General features: G+C 44.4%; 1 protein-coding gene and 1 long non-coding RNA gene across 8 annotated transcripts in view; one reads left to right on the top strand and one right to left on the bottom strand.

The window, feature by feature from the left end:
* LOC126981474 (supervillin-like) overlaps positions 1–18262 on the bottom strand; it is a 229315-nt gene that overhangs the window by 72077 nt on the left and 138976 nt on the right. The gene's annotated exons all lie outside the window — the stretch shown is intronic.
* The window catches only part of LOC126981477 (uncharacterized), a 10027-nt gene continuing 7788 nt past the window's right edge, over positions 16024–18262 (top strand). For all 3 annotated transcript variants that reach the window (XR_007733955.1, XR_007733957.1, XR_007733954.1), the window contains exon 1: positions 16024–18262. This exon is cut by the window's right edge. This is a non-coding gene — a long non-coding RNA (uncharacterized LOC126981477).

The following is an 18262-nucleotide window of genomic DNA, read 5'->3' as shown; positions in this document are numbered from 1 at the left end:
TATTTTCCAGAACACCCCGTGGTTAGTCTCGAAGGTACAGCCGAGCGACTTCACTCAGGAACCACATATACCCGTAGAGAGATTGGGAATATCCGCCCCGCTAACTCATCCCCGCCGCCTCGTATATCGTCTCCGCCACTGGGTCAGACACATGGTAATAATTATGGTGCCCGTTCGCCTCGACTAAGCCCAGGAGTAAATCACGCCCCCGCTACGGCCCACTGAATATAAGGAAGATAATTAGCATGGAAAAAAAAGTCGCATCGTAAATATATATATAGAGAGAGAAATTTATATGTAAAATGCTGTTTCGTGTTGACTAAAAAGTGTGTGATTCGGAAGTTTGCGTGAAAAATATATACAAAAACAGAAAACTCCTCCGCTACGACAAAGAATATATGGAAAGTAATACACAAGAAGAAAGAGTCGTAAAATTAATGTTTAAAATGTTGTCGCGTTAGAAATAGAATTTAAAAAACCAGCAAAGAAGAAACAAAAACAAGAGCAGAAAGCGTAAAACAAATGTATACATAAAAACTACCTTGGCAGCAGCAATTAAAAAAAAAATCCGACTGACTGACACAAGAAAAGAAATTAGGAAGCAAGCAAGCAAACAAACAAGCAATAAATGTCGCATAATTACTGCATAAGAAAACACGGCCGTCAAGAAAGAGAGCGCCTCGAGGACTTGTGCGAAAAAAGAGGAAAGTTTGCAAAATTGACCCATCTTTCGGCCACTCCTCTTGACTCTTTGTGGGAGCAGTGGCGGGCTTTTTTTTTTCATTATTTTTTTTTTTTGCCCTTAGACTGTATATAAAAAAATGTTGAGTGAAATACGCTTGTGACGAAATTACGAGTCATGGTGATACGCCAGAACGAAAAATCCATCTTCCTCAGCGGTGTGCAGAGAAAAGAAGATGGGAAAATAAACGAAAATGAGGAAGACAAAAATTATATATAAATAAAAAGGAGACGACAACTTTTGAGAGAAAGAACAAAAAATATGTCGCAATCTAGCTCAATCATGTACAGAAACTTGCGAAAAAAATAGATAGAAAAACATTATTAGACAAATTCCTTATTGGGGGGACAGGAACACGAAAAAAAAAAGAGTATTTCTTCTTGTGGTGGATGCGAAGGAAGGATGGACGTAATTTAACAGCAATAAAGAAAAACAAACAAAAAATGTATATAAAAAAACTAGACAAATCACTTTTTTTTTTGGACAGGAACAAGAAAAAAACAAAAACACCAAATAAAAAACGAGTATTTCTTCTTCTGGCGGCGGACGCGAAGGAAGGATGGACGTAATTTAACAGCAATATAGAAGAAAAAAATATATAAAAAAGACAAATTCCTCTTTTTTTTTAGACAGGAACAAGAAAAAAAAAAACGAAAAAAAAACACACACAAAATAAAACGAGTATTTCTTCTTCTGGCGGCGGACGCGAAGGAAGGATGGACGTAATTTACCAGCAATAAAGAAGAAAACAAAGCTTGAACGTCACCCCGAAATAGCACGGCAGGACGCCCATCAATAATAATCAGTCTTTCCACGAACAAGAAAAACAAGAGAGAGAAAAAGTCCGCGTCGGCACTTTTGCTTTTTGATACCACGACAGGAGCAGGGGACAGGGGGGAGGGGGGACGGGGGCGGGGAGGAGGAGGAGAAGGTAGGAGGAGTGACTGGCTGAGGAGGAGGAAGGAGCAGAAACACAGAAACTAAGCAAGGTGAAGAGGAGGAGAGGAGAAAAAGAAAGACGTCAGGAAGAGAAAGAGTAAAGAGAGAGGTGTAAAAGAAGAAGGAGGAAGTGGATGTAGAGGTGATATAATTGACTAGGAAAAAAGAAAAGGAACAGAGCAGGGTGAAAGAAGAGGGGTAAAGAAACCAAAGGAGAGCAGAGGTAAGTAAGAGGGAGATATGAAGGGAAGGTAAAATACAGTAGAGTGGGTTTGAGACGACTGGCTAGGCACTAAAGAACAAACTACAGGGCTTATGAACGTGACAGAGAGAAGGAGGAAGAAATAAAGGAATAACAGGGAAAGAAAGGAATTACATGGGATGGAGGGAGGGTAGGAGAGAGGGGTGTTAAGATAGGGTGACAAAAAGGGTGATACTAGATAATACTTCTCACACCACTAATTTTATCTTGCGTTGTGCTTGGGAATGCTGTCACTCTCACTGCAGGAGGAGGAGGAGGAGGAGGAAGAGGAGGAGGAGGAGGAGGAGGAAGAGAGAAGAGACTTGTTACATGTTAGTTTGAACTGATTAAAAAGAGAAGTGATTTTTGACATTGGTGGACAGGGATAGACATGAGTGACAGGAAGAAGAAGAAGAGGAGGAGGAGGAGGAGGAGGAGGAGGAGGAAGAGAGAAGAGACTTGTTACATGTTTGTTTGAACTGATTAAGAAGAGATTTTTGACATTGGTGGACAGGGATAGACATGAGTGACAGGAAGAAGAAGAGGAGGAGGAGGAGGAGGAGGAGGAGGAGGAGGAAGAAGAGGAAGAAAACAGGAATGACAAGGTGAGCATGGAGAAAAAACGAAGACAACGAGAGAGAGAGAGAGAGAGAGAGAGAGAGAGAGAGAGAGAGAGAGAGAGAGAGAGAGAGAGAGAGAGAGAAGAGTCTGGTAGATTCATCTGGAGGCTCGCGAGTGTGTATATTACTTTAGAGTTTGTTTACCCCCACCAGCTGACACGCCAACCCCCCCCCCCCTCTCTCTCTCTCTCTCTCTGCGATTCCTCGTCAAACCAGCAGAAGTTCCTCTATTAGCTAAGGTCGATTCTCTCTCTCTCTCTCTGTTTCTTTTCTTTCCTTTTCCTTCTCAAACTCGAAGTGATGGAAGTGAGTTAATGAGGTCTGTTTTCTTATTCCTCTTTTTTCTTATATTCATTTTTTTCTTTGTAGTGTTTTCGTCTGGTGGTGGTGGTGGTGGTGGTGGAAGTGGTGGTGGTGGTAGTGGGTGGCGCCCTTTCTGCCATTCTCAAGTCATATTCAGATTCATCGTCTTCAGGTGTTTTGGCAAGCTATGCACACCTGTAGGTTTTCCCCCTCCCTCCCTCCCGCCCTCCTTCCTGCTACCTAACACACACCTTTCGCTCTCTCTCCCTCCCTCACACGCACTCACACTCCCTCTCTCTTCTATACTACATCTCTACCACTAACGTCAAACTTCACTATCTCCCACAACTAATTTATTTCATACTCTATTCTTTTCTTCTCTCACACACTTTCTACTGCACTAAATCCTACCTCTACCTCTACTACTACCACTAACATCAACTTCACTCCATCAAACTTCCTTTCTATTACACTATTCTATAATCCTTCTCTATTCTTGTCCCCTTTTTTTTTGTCATATCTGCAATTATTTTCCTTTCTTCTTCTTTTTCTCCTTCTGCTTCTTCTTCTTCGTAATATCTGTAATTCTTTTTCCTCTTTCTTCCTTCGTCTCCCGCGATATCTATACAATTCTTTTCTTCTTTTGTCTTCATATTTTTGCGCAGTATCTAGTTTTTTCCTCTTTTTTCTTCGTTATCTATCTTCCTGTTTTCTTTCTTAATTCTCTCTTTTTCCTCCCTTTTCTTCTTTCCTTTCATTCTCTATCCTTTTCCTGTTTTTCTTCTCTTCCCTTTCTCTCTTTATTCTTCGTCTTCTACCCATTTTCTCTTTTTCTTAGTTGCCTCCCTTTTCTTCTTCCTCTTCATTCTCTATCCCTTCCCTCTTTTCCTTTGTTATCTGTTCCTGTTTTTCTTCTCTGCCCTTCTTTCTTTCTTCTTCGTCTTTTACCCATTTCCTCTTTCTTCTTCATTTTCTATCCGTTTTCTCTTTTCTCTTCGTTGCTCGTGATATCTCCCGCCCATTCCTCGCCTAATCGTGTTCCCTTCCTTCCGTGTTTCCATATTACTGATACACGGGCGGGCGTTTCCTTTCCCTCCCCTTGATTAGATGACTTCCCTGAGCTCCTCTTGGCACCATTTCCTTCCTTTCTTCCGTATCGACACCCAGCTCGCTTCCGTCCGTCTGTCTGTCTGTCTGTCTGTATGTCTGTCCGTCTGTTTCTTTCGGCTAATTTCCTTGATATCTTTCGTATCAGCACTAGTTCGCTTGTCTGTCTGTCTGTATGTCTGTCTGTCTGTGTATGCCTGTCTGTCCGTCTATTTCTCTCTCTCTCTCGTTTTCGTTATCTTCCACTTCTTCTTTGGCTTTGTTTTCATATATTTTTTTGTTCTTTGTATACTTTTTCTCATCCTCTCCCTCGTCCTCCTCCTCCTCCTCCTCCTCCTCTTTATTCTTCTCTCAAATTTTGCTCCCGAAGATGAATCAGTTTATACGAGACAGTGATGGAGACTTAGGTGCTTCTCATGTGTGTGTGTGTGTGTGTGTGTGTGTGTGTGTGTGTGTGTGTGTGTGTGTGTGTGTCCTTGGGCTTGAGAATACTGACAACCACTACCACGGACGGACCTTATATTGACCTTACACACACACACACACACACACACACACACACACACACACACACACACACACACCAATTAATGTATCTTTTTTTTTGCAGTTTCGAAGAATAAAAAATAAATTAGTCAGTCACTCAAGATTTCCTTAATGCGTTTTAATAAGCAATCAAGTCGTTCGCTGTGAGTTGTGGAGGAGGAGGAGGAGGAGGAGGAGGAGTGTAAGAAGCCTGGAGGAGTCATCAAGGCCTCACCCATACGCCTACAAACACACACACACACACACACACACACACACACACACACACACACACACACACACACACACACACACCTTCAGACCCGCACATACCCACATACTTACACGCCTACACTTACTCTAAAACATCTACACCCACATATATTAGACCCAACATTTATACACCCAAACACACACACACACACACACACACACACACCAGTCCCCGAACACAGACACTCTTACTAAACCCCCAAACATGAGCAGGATTAAAGGAATACAGTGAAAAATAAAACATAGAACCAAATAAAACACCCGAGCTAGTTTAAACAGAAAAAAAACCAGGGAAAATAAAAACAAACATCTGTCGTGCCGTGTCGCCGCCGCCATCGCGACCATCACCATCATCACCATCATCATTACCGTAACACGCTTTGGGCCTCGAATGTATGATGTAAATGGAAGAGAGAGGGCGTGTTATTCGAGTCTGAGTGGGGGGAGTCGTGTTTGTGTTGATACGGCGGGCGTGAGGAGGCGTGTGTGGGGCTGTACGAATCATGGGCAGCGTGGGAGAGGATTGAAGAGGCGTAGAAAGGGTTACATAGGGTTATGGAAGGCGTGGGCAGTTGTGATTTGCAAAGGAAGACTTCAGGAGGGGCAGGGAAGACGTGGGAGGCTGTAGAAAGTAACAGAGGCGTTGGGGAGGACTGGAGGGGCGAGTATGAGATATAGAAGGCGTGAGGAGGAGGGCTATGGGAGGTGCAGGGAAGTGTGGGTTGTTTGGGGTAGGTTCAGGAGGTTGAGGGCGGGCGTGTGAGAACGTGGGGGCCCATAGCAAGCAGGGGTGACGTGGAGGAGAACTGTAGAGGCGTGGGCAGTATAGAGGGCGTAGGGAAGGCTGTGGAGGGGCGTGAAATGAGTGAAAGAAGGGCTTGGGGGCATAAAGGCACAATATAAGGGGTGCTAGGGAAGGCTATGGAAGGGCGTGAAATGAGTGAAATAAGGGCTTGGGGGCATAAAGGCACAATACAATGGGTGCTGAGGGTATAGAAAGGGTGTGGAATGCATGAGAAAGGCGTTACGAGTAAAAAAAGGAGTGAAAGAAGGGTTTGGAAGGCATTAAGGAGCTATAAAAGGGGTGATAGAGGTGAGGGAAGGTCTGAAAGGCATGAAGGGATTATACAAGGTGTGTTAGATGTGAGAGAAGGGATTAAAATGCATGGAAGGTGTATAGGAAAGTGTTGGGAGTGAAAGAAGGGATTGGAATGCATGAAAGGTCTATAGGAAAGTGTTGGGAGTGAAATAAGGGATCAGAAGGCATTAAGAGACCATATTAGGGGTGTGAGGAGTGTAAGAAGGGGCTGGGAGGCATGAGGAAGGTACAAGAAGGGTGTTAAGGAAAAAAAAGGGGTTGAAATGCATGAAACAGCTGTAAAAGGGTGTTAGAAGTGAAAGAAGGGTTTGGAAGGCATAAAAATTAATCTATAGAAGGGAGGATAGAGATGAGGGAAGGTCTGTGAAGAATGAAGGAGGTATAGGAAACGTAAGGACAGGTGCAGGGGGCGTGGGAGGGTGTAGGAGGCGTGGGAAGCATCGTAGGAGGCGTGGAGTTAGGAAGGATCAAGGAGAGGCGCGCCGTCGAAGTCAGGAAAGTCTTCGTAATAACTGTTTGTGTTCGTGTGTGTGTGTGTGTGTGTGTGTGTGTGTGTGTGTGTGTGTTTGCAGGATGGAAAGTCACTAAGTTCGTATATTCTGCATCTTATCACATTCCATCAAACAGTTCCTTCAATTTAATGTATATAGATTATAAACACACACACACACACACACACACGATTTCATTTGGTTAAGCCTGGTGTGTGTGTGTGTGTGTGTGTGTGTGTGTGTGTGTGTGTGTGTGTGTGTGTGTGTCTTTTCTTCGTGTTGACATCGCTTCCTGTGGTCCTGTGAAGGCATATCTATGGGACAGGAAGCCTCGATCCCCCCCATCGACCCCCTTTCATCGTTGCTACCTTGAACCAACCTCAACTCTCTCTCTGACAATGATAACGATGATTTTGATGGATAATGAAGCTTTAGTAACAATAACTACTACCTCCACTACTACTACTACTACTACTACTACTACTACTACTACTACTACTACGACAATTTCCTCAGTTTAACGACCTCCATCCGTTACGAGTCGTGTTGTGAGGAACAGATTCTCTCATAACACAGTTCATTGCCCCCAACACCGCCAAGGACTACTACTACTACTACTACTACTACTACTACTGCTGCTACTACTACTACTACTACTACTACTACTACTACTACTGCTGCTGCTACTACTGCTACTACTATTATTTCATCTTTTTTTTGTCTTTTTTATTTGTGTTTTTTTTTTCTATTTATTCGTTCTTCTTTCTTCTTCTTCCTCCTCCTCCTCCTCTTCTTGTTCTGCTCCTCCTCCTCCTCTTCTTGTTTTTCTTGTTCTTGTCCTTCTTCTTCTACTTCTTCTTTTGCTATTTCTTCGTTTTCCTCTTCTTCTTCATTTTCTTCTACTACTACTACTACTACTACTACTACTACCACTACCACTACCACTACCGGACTGCACCTTCGTCATATCTTCCTCAATAATTAACCCAAATATTTCATCGAAGCTCACAACAACAATCTTATATGAGCCAAGACTCCTCCTCCTCCTCCTCTCTCTCTCTCTCTCTCTCTCTCTCTCTAATATTGCCTCTGGAGTTCGTTGGGTACAAAAACAACAGGAATGATATTAGCAACAACAACAACAACTACCACCACCACCACCACCACTAACAACAACAACAACCACACACAACTATATAACAACCAGGTCTGGCATTACTAACAAACGCGTACAGTAACTAACAACTTAAACACGAGCCACACACACACACAAAAAAAAAAACTCTGAATGTGTGACGCGTTGTTGATTTAATATACATTTAAAACGAATTGCATTTTATATTCATTTGATCACAGCATTCATGTAACTATCTATCTATCGAGCGGGCGGGCGTTTTTCATATTTGTGTCTATTGAGTGGTGTGGTGTGGTGTGTGCGTGTGTGTGTGTGTGTGTGTGTGTGTGTGTGTGTGTGTGTGTGTGTGTGTGTGTGTGTGTGTGTGTGAGTGTACGCCCTTTTTCTATGGGTGTGTTTTTCCCCGCTTCCTCATCAGCCCCGTGTGTTTGTATGTATGTACGTATGGTAGAATGTGTGTGTGTGTGTGTGTGTGTGTGTGTGTGTGTGTGTGTCGAGTTTTCATATGTATCTAATGCCTGTTTAAGTCTAAGTCATTTTTCTTTCTGTTCGTACATTTTTTTTTAATTTAATATTCTACTGTGCTAATTTCAACCTGGGTAAGAGGTAATTCACGGTACTAATAAATTTTGAGTAGCTTATTTATCATGTATTCGGTCCAGTGGTCAATAAACTATCTATCAATCAATCTATCTATCTATCTATCTACCCACCGACCTACCTATCTACCAATCTTCCTTTCTATCCATTTACAAACCTACCTACATATCTATCTATTTAACAACCTATCTATCATCATTCTATTCTTCCTTTCTATCCATTTACAAACCTACCTACATATCTATCTATTTAACAACCTATCTATCATCATTCTATGCGTGTGTAAGGGACGGGTGGAGAGTAAAGTACAGGCTGGGTTCGAACCGGTGGCCTTTGTGTTCCCGGTCGAGTGGTCCCTCCGTCAGCCACGCATCGTTCTAACAGTACCTACAGAGACACACTGAACCTTACTTCCTGCTCTCGCCACGCCGCTGGGATGTGACTCGCGTGCAGAATCTCTCTCTCTCTCTCTCTCTCTCTCTCATCCCCGTTACCAATGTCATCATCAGCATTTTAGTTAACCATTTTCTACCATTTCTTTCTTTCTTCCTTCCTACTTTCTCTCTTAAAACAGCCAAACTTATATACCTTTTACTCCCTCCCTCGCTTGACGAAACAAACACACACGAATGATACAACAACAACAACACCTACAACCATGACAACTACAACAGCAACACTCTTCTACTAACACGCTCGCCTCATCTTCGGGAGCGTGCAGGACAAGTCAGAGAAGGGCCGCCCGCCGCTCGCTCCTCTCAACATGTATAGTGTAAACACGTGTTGCATACTTGTGTTGAGCTAGATTTGCTGTTGTTGACGCCGCCGCCGCTGAGGGAAGGAGGCTAATGGCTTTTAAGGTCGCGAGGGAAAGGTTACTAGTTAGAGAGAGAGAGAGAGAGAGAGAGAGAGAGAGAGAGAGAGAGAGAGAGAGAGAGAGAGAGAGAGAGAGAATGGTTGACTGCAATATATAATGATAATAATGACGCTGTTAATAGGGATGAGAAAAAAGAAAGAAAACGAAGCAAAATAAAATAGTTAATCAAAATGACATAAAAAAACGACCATTGAATTTGCGTTACTGTGGAGAGAGAGAGAGAGAGAGAGAGAGAGAGAGAGAGAGAGAGAGAGAGAGAGAGAGAGAGAGAGGAAACCAATGACTTAAATCTTCATACATATTTTTAATCCCTTATGTTCTTATGCAAGTTATTAGTATCCCTTGTTTGCAGACGGTCAGGCTTAATTTTTATGCTTGTATTTTTAAGCGTTAAATGCGTATACTGATAGCGTAAAGCAGCGGGCGTGAGTGTCTGCTTCTTATTATGACGTGGAGGCTATCAATTAGGGTTCTTATCTGCTTAGTTTTGCATGCCGATAATTATTGTTTTCTGGGCGGCAGAGAATGTCCGTGTAAGAAGTGGCACTAAAACCTCTGTCCTTATACCCCCCACCCACCCCTTCTGCTGCTGCTCTCCGCATCACCGCCACCTCCGTATCACTACATCACCACCGCCACCGCAGGACCCCCACAACTTTCTCCGCCCCGCGCATACTTCGGCGTCGCTGCGTCCTCGTGCCGCCGGGACCAGGTCATCGGCCCCCCGTGGGTGTCCCTGGGTCCCGCGTTTCTCCCGTCCCCTCAACACGGTGTCCTCTGCTTATTGTGAAAGAATATAACAAAACAAACACCTACTGACCGACTGGCCTGGCCTCCTGCAGCCTCGGGTCAGAGGTCACTGCCCGGTTTGTTTTTGCTGTCCCTAAATGAACACGCTGGGATGTTGGTGGGAGAGTCCCGTGCCGCGGGAGGCTGAGCGCCGCCTCCGCCCTGCTGTGTGCTGTGGGCGCGACGCTGTACTGCGAAGGGCAGCAGAAGGAAGGCTTAGTTGTAGTGAGGAAGAAGAATGTACTTGTGGTACGGGTGAAACATGCAGGCGGCGGCTTCGTCTGAGGGAGAGGCCAGCCACAGCGGTGCCGGTGCCGCCGCCAGGCCCCGGCCCAACAGACGGCCCTCTCAGCGCCGCACAACTCCTCCCTGTCCCACCCGCCCGCCGCTTCCCGGCTCTATGCTTGCTTGCCACTCCAAATTACGGTTTGTCGCCCCCGAGTTAGTTTGTATTTCATCTGCAATGCTTGGCGATAAGGTTTGTCCATCGGACCATCACATTGAGGGCCACTTAGGGTCCTGAGTGCTGCTTCCGCCGGAGCTTTCAACACCCGCCTGAAGGACGGCTTTTGCGGGCCACGCTACCCGCTCGTCTGACTGACTGATGGCCTGCCGAAAGGAGGGAAAAACAGGACGAATATCGGGTTGGTGGTTAGCCGCAAGGGTGTGGGAATGTGGATGAGAGGCTGGTGGAGCGAGTGACTGGCGGGGCTGACGGATTGGCTGACTGACTGGCTGACAGGGTGGCTGGCTGCTGATTGGTCTGCGGGCTGATCAGCTGTGGCCCGGTTGGCATCGGGACTGGTCGTGCAGCCTCGGCGCTGTACTTGTCACCACACGGGGATGTTTTGCTCCTTAGCGACTAGTGTCAAGGATGTCCTGACGCGTCCTGCCCGTGGCCACGTGTACAGAGGGCACCTGAGTCTCCAGGGAGAGGCATATTGACACGGGGCATCAGGAACATCCTCTGAGTCGGAGACCTTGGCAACAGTGTGCAACAGGGCGGCGGCGGTGATGGTGGTGGTGGTGGGAAGCAAGCCACTGCCTCCCACACCCTCCCTCATGCAGTGGCCCTCACCCTTAACACCCTTATCCTTCCTCTCCCTACAAGGCCACGCCGGCGCCACAGGCATTTCATTCTTCACAAACACGGCCTGTCTTCCCTTACCCTCCATGACATAGGCCTCTCTGAAATGCCTCCTCCTCCACCTCTATACAGACGACACAGCAAACACTACATAACCCCTTCCCCCCATTACCCTCCCCTTCCCTCTCATCTCTTTATCACAGAGGACATGACCCCTTCAACCTGCCTCTCCCCCTCCACCACGGGACATCCACGCCCAGGGCCCTTCTTCAACCCTTCCCATCACCTCCACAAGTCTCGGAAGGGCGTTAAGATCTCGCCCCATCATTCGAGTACAGCAAGATACCACCCAGGGGAAGAAGGAGGGGAAGGGGAATCAAGAGGCTGCCACAAGGGGAGGTGAGGGGAAGAGGTTATGGGGAAGGATGATGATGGGGACGTGGGTGGAGGAAGACTCGTGAGGGTGTGAGGAAGGCGAGGAGGGCGTTAAGGTACAGTGAGAAAGGGGGAAGAGTTGAAATGAAAGGAGGGAGGGAAGCGAGGAGGAGGAGGAGGCGGAATAGGAGGCGGAGGAGGAGGTCAGTGACACTCGGGTATAGCATGACTGGCGCCTAAACACACACACACACACACACACACACACACACACACACACACAGCGCACGCAAAAACACTTAGCCCAGATGATGACGAGGAACACTTGAGATATGGAAGGGAGTTACGGTTTCTGGCAGTAGACAAGAATGCGAGGAGACGCCCCTTACTAAGCGAGGCGCGAGGCCACGAGAATGAGATACACATTTTGGAAGCGCATTAAACCGACACCCACGAGGAAAAAGAGGGAGAGGGGACAAAAAAAAGAATAGCTATGCATGGAGACTTGTGCATGATCGTAAAAGATTATAATAAGTGTTAATACCCTGGCAATTAAAACAAAAGCTATATATGTGGTTGTTGTTGTTGTTGTTGTTGGTAATATTATTATTATGAGAAGCAGCAAAGTGGTAGTAGTAGTAGTAGTAGTAGTAGTAGTAGTAGTAGTAGTAGTAGTCGTAGTAGTAGTAGTAGTAAATGAAGAAGAAAATGACGATGATGCAGAAGAAGAGAAAAAGAAGAAAACGAAGAAAACGAAAAAGAAGAAAAGAAAGACGAAAGAAGTTATCATTATTAGAGGAAGAAAGAAAAATAATAATAAAAAAAGAAAAAAAAAAGAAAATGAAGGAAAACGAAAAAGAAGCAACAGATATCCTAATTATTCTTATTCCTAAACAAGTCTGACAGTCAAGCTTTTAAGGAGGACCAAATAAAAAAAAAAAAAATAAATAAAATAAAAAAAGAACCTCACATCTTAAAACAATTTGCACCTCATTTTAAAGGCTCGTCCAGCAGCTACAAACGTTGAGGAAGAGCAGGAGGAGGAGACCGGTGTTGACTGACCGTGTTTAATTCCTATCTGGTAACACTGCATTCACTAGGCAAATACACACATACACGTTTGACTCTCTCTCTCTCTCTCTCTCTCTCTCTCTCCTTTTCGTCTTATTTCTTTCTTCCATTCGTTTTTTTTTTCATTCTCTCTCAAACTTAAAATCAACAGTCTAGTTTTTTTTTTTCACATACAGTTTAATTTCTTTCGTTAGTTTTGTCTTTTTCCAGTCGCATATAAAGTTCTTAGAGAGCGAAACACGTCATCCACACACACACACACACACACACGCACACACACACACCTATGCCCTGTACTAGACACACGGTTTGATCTCCCTCCACCTTCTCCTCCTCCTGCTCCTCTTCTTCTGTGCCTCCCTCCCCTGAGAAACAACACCAACACCAGCAACAGGAACAGGCCACTTGACGCCACCAAGAGGAGCCTCGGCCACTTAAGATCCAACTGAGTGTGATGAGGAAAATATTGAACCACTTCCCTGTCGCTCGTTAAACAGCAAAATATAGATAGATAGATAGATAAATAGATGGATAGATGGTAAGATAAATAAAGATAGAGAGAGAGAGAGAGAGAGAGAGAGAGAGAGAGAGAGAGAGAGAGAGAGAGAGAGAGAGAGAGAGAGAAACTAGTACAAGTATTTTTAGAGTTCCAGAACTTGAAATTGAATACGAGGTTGCTTTTTCTTCTATTTTTTTGGCTTTATAAATAGATTTCTTTTTCTTCATATTTCCTTCCCCCCTTTTGTTTTGCATGTTTGGGTTTGAAATGAATGTATATGAAATGCGAGTAGGGAAATTAGTTTTATAGTTTGTTTTCTTAGTCTCTCTCTGTGTGTGTGTGTGTGTGTGTGTGTGTGTGTGTGTGTGTGTGTGTGTGTGTGTGTGTGTGTGTTAGAAAGTCAGTCACCAGAAGGCGTTGTTATCTGCCGTGGACTTGTGTGACTGTCCACTCAACATCCGGTCTCTCTCTCTCTCTCTCGCTATTAAAACACGTAAAACATCAATGTCAAGTTTTTAGCGGCAGGTATAACAAGCGACACACACACACACACACACACACACACACACACACACAGACACACATTGTAACCCGATACAGCGCCGCCCATTACACTATGGTGATGTGTAGAGCCACCGTCACCCCCCCACGCCCCCCCTCTTCCCCTTCTCCTCTTCCTCCCGTTCCTCTTCCTCCCAGCATACAGACGTGGCACTCCTCCTCCTCCTCCTCCTCCTCCCCTCTCCCTTTCGATGCTACGTTGTGAGAGCTCTGCCACGCCACCATTGATGTACGTGTATGTCTGTGTATGTGTGTGTGTGTGTGTGTGTGTGTGTGTGTGTGTGTGTGTGTGTTATTCGTTATATATTTCTGCCTTTCTGTGCTCTCTCTCTCTCTCAAAATCGATCCGCCACTCTAATTACTCTCCACACTCTTAATACCTCATTGTTAGGTTCACATTTTCTCGTCTAAAGCCATCGCCCCCTCTTATTAGGCACCTCCGGGCAGGTAACACACACACACACACACACACACACAGACCTGACTCCCCGTGCACCTCGTTAATATTACCTTCGTTCAACACACATCTAGAGACATAGAGCTCCCAAGTTATAATAAGTCGCCGTGAATTGATAGGAGTTTCTGAATATAGTTTTCTTTCACTTCAGTTATCCAGTATTAATGTTTTGTTGCTGGTATATACGTCTTTTTTTATTGTAGTCTGACTGGCTTGACCGGAATACACATACTATAAAGAAAACCAAGAAAAAGAAGAGCTTACTGTCACCATCAGAAGACTCCTCCTCCTCCTCCTCCTCCTCCTCCTCCTCTTCCTCTTCCTCCTCCTCCTCTTCACTATTTGTCCCCCTCCATCTGCTTCTCTTTTTCCTCCATCTCCTCCTTCCTCTCATATCAATACATCGATTCCCCTTTTTTTACATTGAAGGAGGCAGTTCAAGGAAAAAAAGAAAGAAAAGAAGTCAGTTTCAAAGGAGGCAGTTCAAGGAGAAGAAAAGAAAAGAAGGCAGTTTCAAAGGAGGCAGTTCAAGGGAAAAAAAAGAAAAGAAAAAAAAGCCCCGCCGGTGTTTTTCCTGTTAAAATTTTATTCTGTATATATCGAATCTTATAGGCAAGGCAATAACATCACCTCCAGTCACTGTAACGCGAAGTCTTTTTCTTATAATGTTACCATCTTTGAACGAATTTACAAGGTGAATTACGTCTCAAGCTTGGTAAGAATGAAATGAATGATGTTTGAAAGTTAGTCTACGAAAAACTAAATGAATGGGGTCTGAAAATCTCTCTTCGTAAATGAATGAATGAAAAGAATGAATGAAAGAATAAAATAAATGAGGTTTGATAATTAGTCCACGAAAAGCTAAATGATTGGGGTCTGAAAATCTCTCTTCGTAAGGTAAGTGAAGAAAAAGGTGCATACTATTGAAATTATAATCATACTGTATTCACCTTGAACGAATTAATACAAGTTGAATTACCTCATATCTGGTATTATACAAGAATGAAATCAATGAAGTCCGGTAGTCTGTCTGCGTTACGTTAAACCAAGGAAACCTACATACAATAAATTATAATGATACTGTTAAAGCAAGCTCCATTACGTCTTATCTGATATCATGCAAGACTGAAATCAATGGGGTCCGGTAGTTTGTCTTCGTGGGGTTAACTCAAGGAAGGTTATATCGCTTGTTGGCCTGTTAGTAAGTTCCGAGGAGGCGGGCGATGAACGGCGAGGCACGGTTGAAATATTTACGTGCGGTTTTGTGTGGACGAGTCAATACCTGGAGGTCGTGGAGTGAGTAAATGCTCGACGAGTGTTTGTTGACTTGAGTGACGCGCCGCCATAAAATAGTAGAAAGAAAAGAAGAAAAGGGAAGAGGAGGAGGAAGAGAATGGGGGAATATGCATGGGAGGAGAATAAAACAGTAGTAGGAAGAGGAAATAGAGGAGAGGAAGCAGAAAGACGAAGTAGATGAGGAGAAAGAGTGGAAGAAGAGGATGATGATGGGAGTATATGTATGAGAGAAGGAAAAAAAAAGGTTGATAAAAGAAAAGAAGGCATAGAAGAAGGAATACGAGAAGGGAGAAAAGGCTTGGAAGTGCGTATATGATGAGAAAGAGAAGAGAAAAAAACAAAAAAACGAGTAGGTGAAAGAAGATATTAAGTTAGAGGAGGAAAAGGAAGGAGAGAAAGGATTGTAGGTATATATATGGGAGGAGAATAAAGGAACAAAACAGAATAGGGAAGAAAAGGAGGTAAAGGAGAAGGGAAAGGATATAATAAGCAGGAAAAGAGAATGACTTTGAAAACAGTGAAGGGAGAGAAGGTAGGGAGGCAAGGGTGAGTGAGTGAGTGTGTGACAGTGAGTGAGTGTGTGAGTGTGAGTGAGTGCGTGAGTGGGAATGTCTGGCGCCAGTTCCTTTAAATATTTGAGTGTGAAGATAATTAATAGCCGTGTGTGTGTGTGTGTGTGTGTGTGTGTGTGTGTGTGTGTGTGTGTGTGTGTGTGTGTGTGTGTGTGTTTCGCTCCCTAAGTACTTTATGAGCGACTGGAAAAACAAACAAACTGACTAAAATAAAGTGAAATCAAGTTATATAAAAAAAAACCACGAAGATTGAATTTAAGCTTGAGAGAGAGAGAGAGAGAGAGAGAGAGAGAGAGAGAGAGAGAGAGAGAGAGAGAGAGAGAGAGAGAGAGAGAGAGAGAGAGAGAGAGAGAGAGAGAGAGAGAGAGAGAGAGAGAGAGACGCAAGAAACTGTACCCAAAAGATAAAAGAAAATAAAGAAAACGAAGAAAAAGAAGAGCTTACTGTCACCATCTGAAGACTCCTCCTCCTCCTCCTCCTCTTCACTCTTTGTCCCCCTCCATCTGCTTCTCTTCTTCCTTCATCTCCTTCTTCCTCCCATATCAAATTATCACTGTTTTTCCTTTCCCTCTGTTCTTCTTCTTGTCCCTTCACTTATATCTGATTATCGATATTTTTCCTCTTTCTCCTCTTCCTATTTATTCTCCTCTCCTTCTATTATCCCTTCTCCTCTTCCTCCTACACGCTTTATTCTACTCCTTCCCCTATTATCAGATTATTAGTTGTTCCCTTCTTCCTGCTCTTCCTCCTCCTCCTACTTTTCGTACTCCTTCCCCTCATCTCATAATATTACTACTGTTTGTCCCTCTCCTTCTGCTCTTCTTCCCTCTCTTCTTAATTAACTGATTATATTTTACACTCATATCATCACTACTAATTGTTCCACCACCGCTGTCTGCTCCTTCCTCCTCCTCCTCCTCGTCTTCAGCCTTCTAGCAGGGACAGCCACGTGACATCACCCTTCCCCTCCGTCACATACGCTGAACACACGAACCAGATAATAAGACTCCATGCGGGTAAACAATTCGGCCCCCAAGCACACATCAGACAAGGCTTTCGTAGGAGTTCTGGGCATTTTCAGGGGTACTTTTATGGCCATGGTGGTAGTTTGACCCTTCTTCTATACCATGAACCTAAATCACACTCTCATTATAACCCGATTGATCATCTTTTTGGCCTTTGGAAGTAGCTGACGTGGGAGGCGGAAGCGTCTGAGAATACCGGTCTAAGAGTCTTCGAGGGTAAGCATCCCCCATCGACAAAGGCGCTGCGCAGTCGTCGTTTCCCGGGTCTGCGCAGCGGGCCGAGTTTGCATAACGCGCAGGGGGCTCTGACGCACAACGAGACCCAGATGCTGCTGGTGATAATAACGCGCTACCTGGTAATTGTCCGCCGCGCTCACCTTGCGACATGTAAACCTAGGCCCCGTGAAGAAGGAGGAGGAGCAGAAGATAGATGATGATGATGTGTATGAAGAAAGGAAGAGCAAACGCAATAAAAGAGTTAGTGCGAATGTTGAAAGAGACAAGAAAACTACAATATTATGACGTACAGTGGATAAAAATAGGAAGATGAGGAGGTTTAGTGTTGTTTGTAAACGTGGGAAAAGAAGAAATAACGAAAAAATGCGTCAGTGCGAAAGAGGAGAAACAAAAGGCTGCAGTATGACAGAATGGACAAAGGAAGGGAAAAAAAGGAAAAGGAGGAAGAATGGGAGAGGGATGTCAGCGGAAAGGAGACAAGAAAGGCGACTATTACAGTAATATAAAGTGGAATGAAGAAATAAAAGGTGACAGCGGTGGACGGAGAAGAAGAGGAAGAAGAAAAAGAAGAAGAGGAACTAGAACAAAACGAAGAAGAAGAGGAAGAAGAAGAAGAGGAACTAGAACAAAACGAAGAAGAAGAGGAAGAAGAAGAGGAACTAGAACAAAACGAAGAAGAAGAGGAAGAAGAAGAAGAGGAACTAGAACAAGACGAAGAAGAAGAGGAACTAGAACAAGACGAAGAAGAGGAAGAAGAAAAAGAAGAAGAGGAACGAAGAAAACGAAGAAGAACAAGAACTAGAACAAGACGAAGAACAAGAAGAACTAGAACAAGACGAAGAAGAAGAGCAAAAAGAAGGAGAACAACTGGAATAAGACGAAGACAAAGAAGAAGAACTGGGATATGACGAAGAAGAAGAAGAACTATAAGAAGACGAAGAAGAAAATGAAGAGCTACACCACCATCACCACCACCAACACCACCACCAACAGCAAGAGCAAGAAGAAGAAGAAGAAGAAGAAGAGTAGGAGGAGGAGGAACACGTTGGAAGGCTGAAGTAAGTGTTGAAGGGGCACCATTGCCGACAGACAGTTGCCTCACACTCCGCGTCGCTCTCTGTGTCTCCGCGTCTCGTTATTCCGGTCCACAATAAGCCAGATCAAGGATAACCCCCAAGGACTCCTGCCGCTGCCTAGACAACTTCATGGACGAGGTCGAGAAGGAGGAGGAGGAGGAGGGGGAAGAATGAGAAGCCGGTGTTTGTTGTGAGGTAGAGAATAAACCAGAGTAGAGGAAAGAGGAGGAAAAGATACAGTGGAAGATGAACTAGAGGGAGGATT

Source organism: Eriocheir sinensis, chromosome 48, assembly GCF_024679095.1.
Source record: "Eriocheir sinensis breed Jianghai 21 chromosome 48, ASM2467909v1, whole genome shotgun sequence".
NCBI classification, from domain to species: domain Eukaryota; kingdom Metazoa; phylum Arthropoda; class Malacostraca; order Decapoda; family Varunidae; genus Eriocheir; species Eriocheir sinensis.
This window is presented reverse-complemented; position numbering and strand designations above follow the sequence as displayed.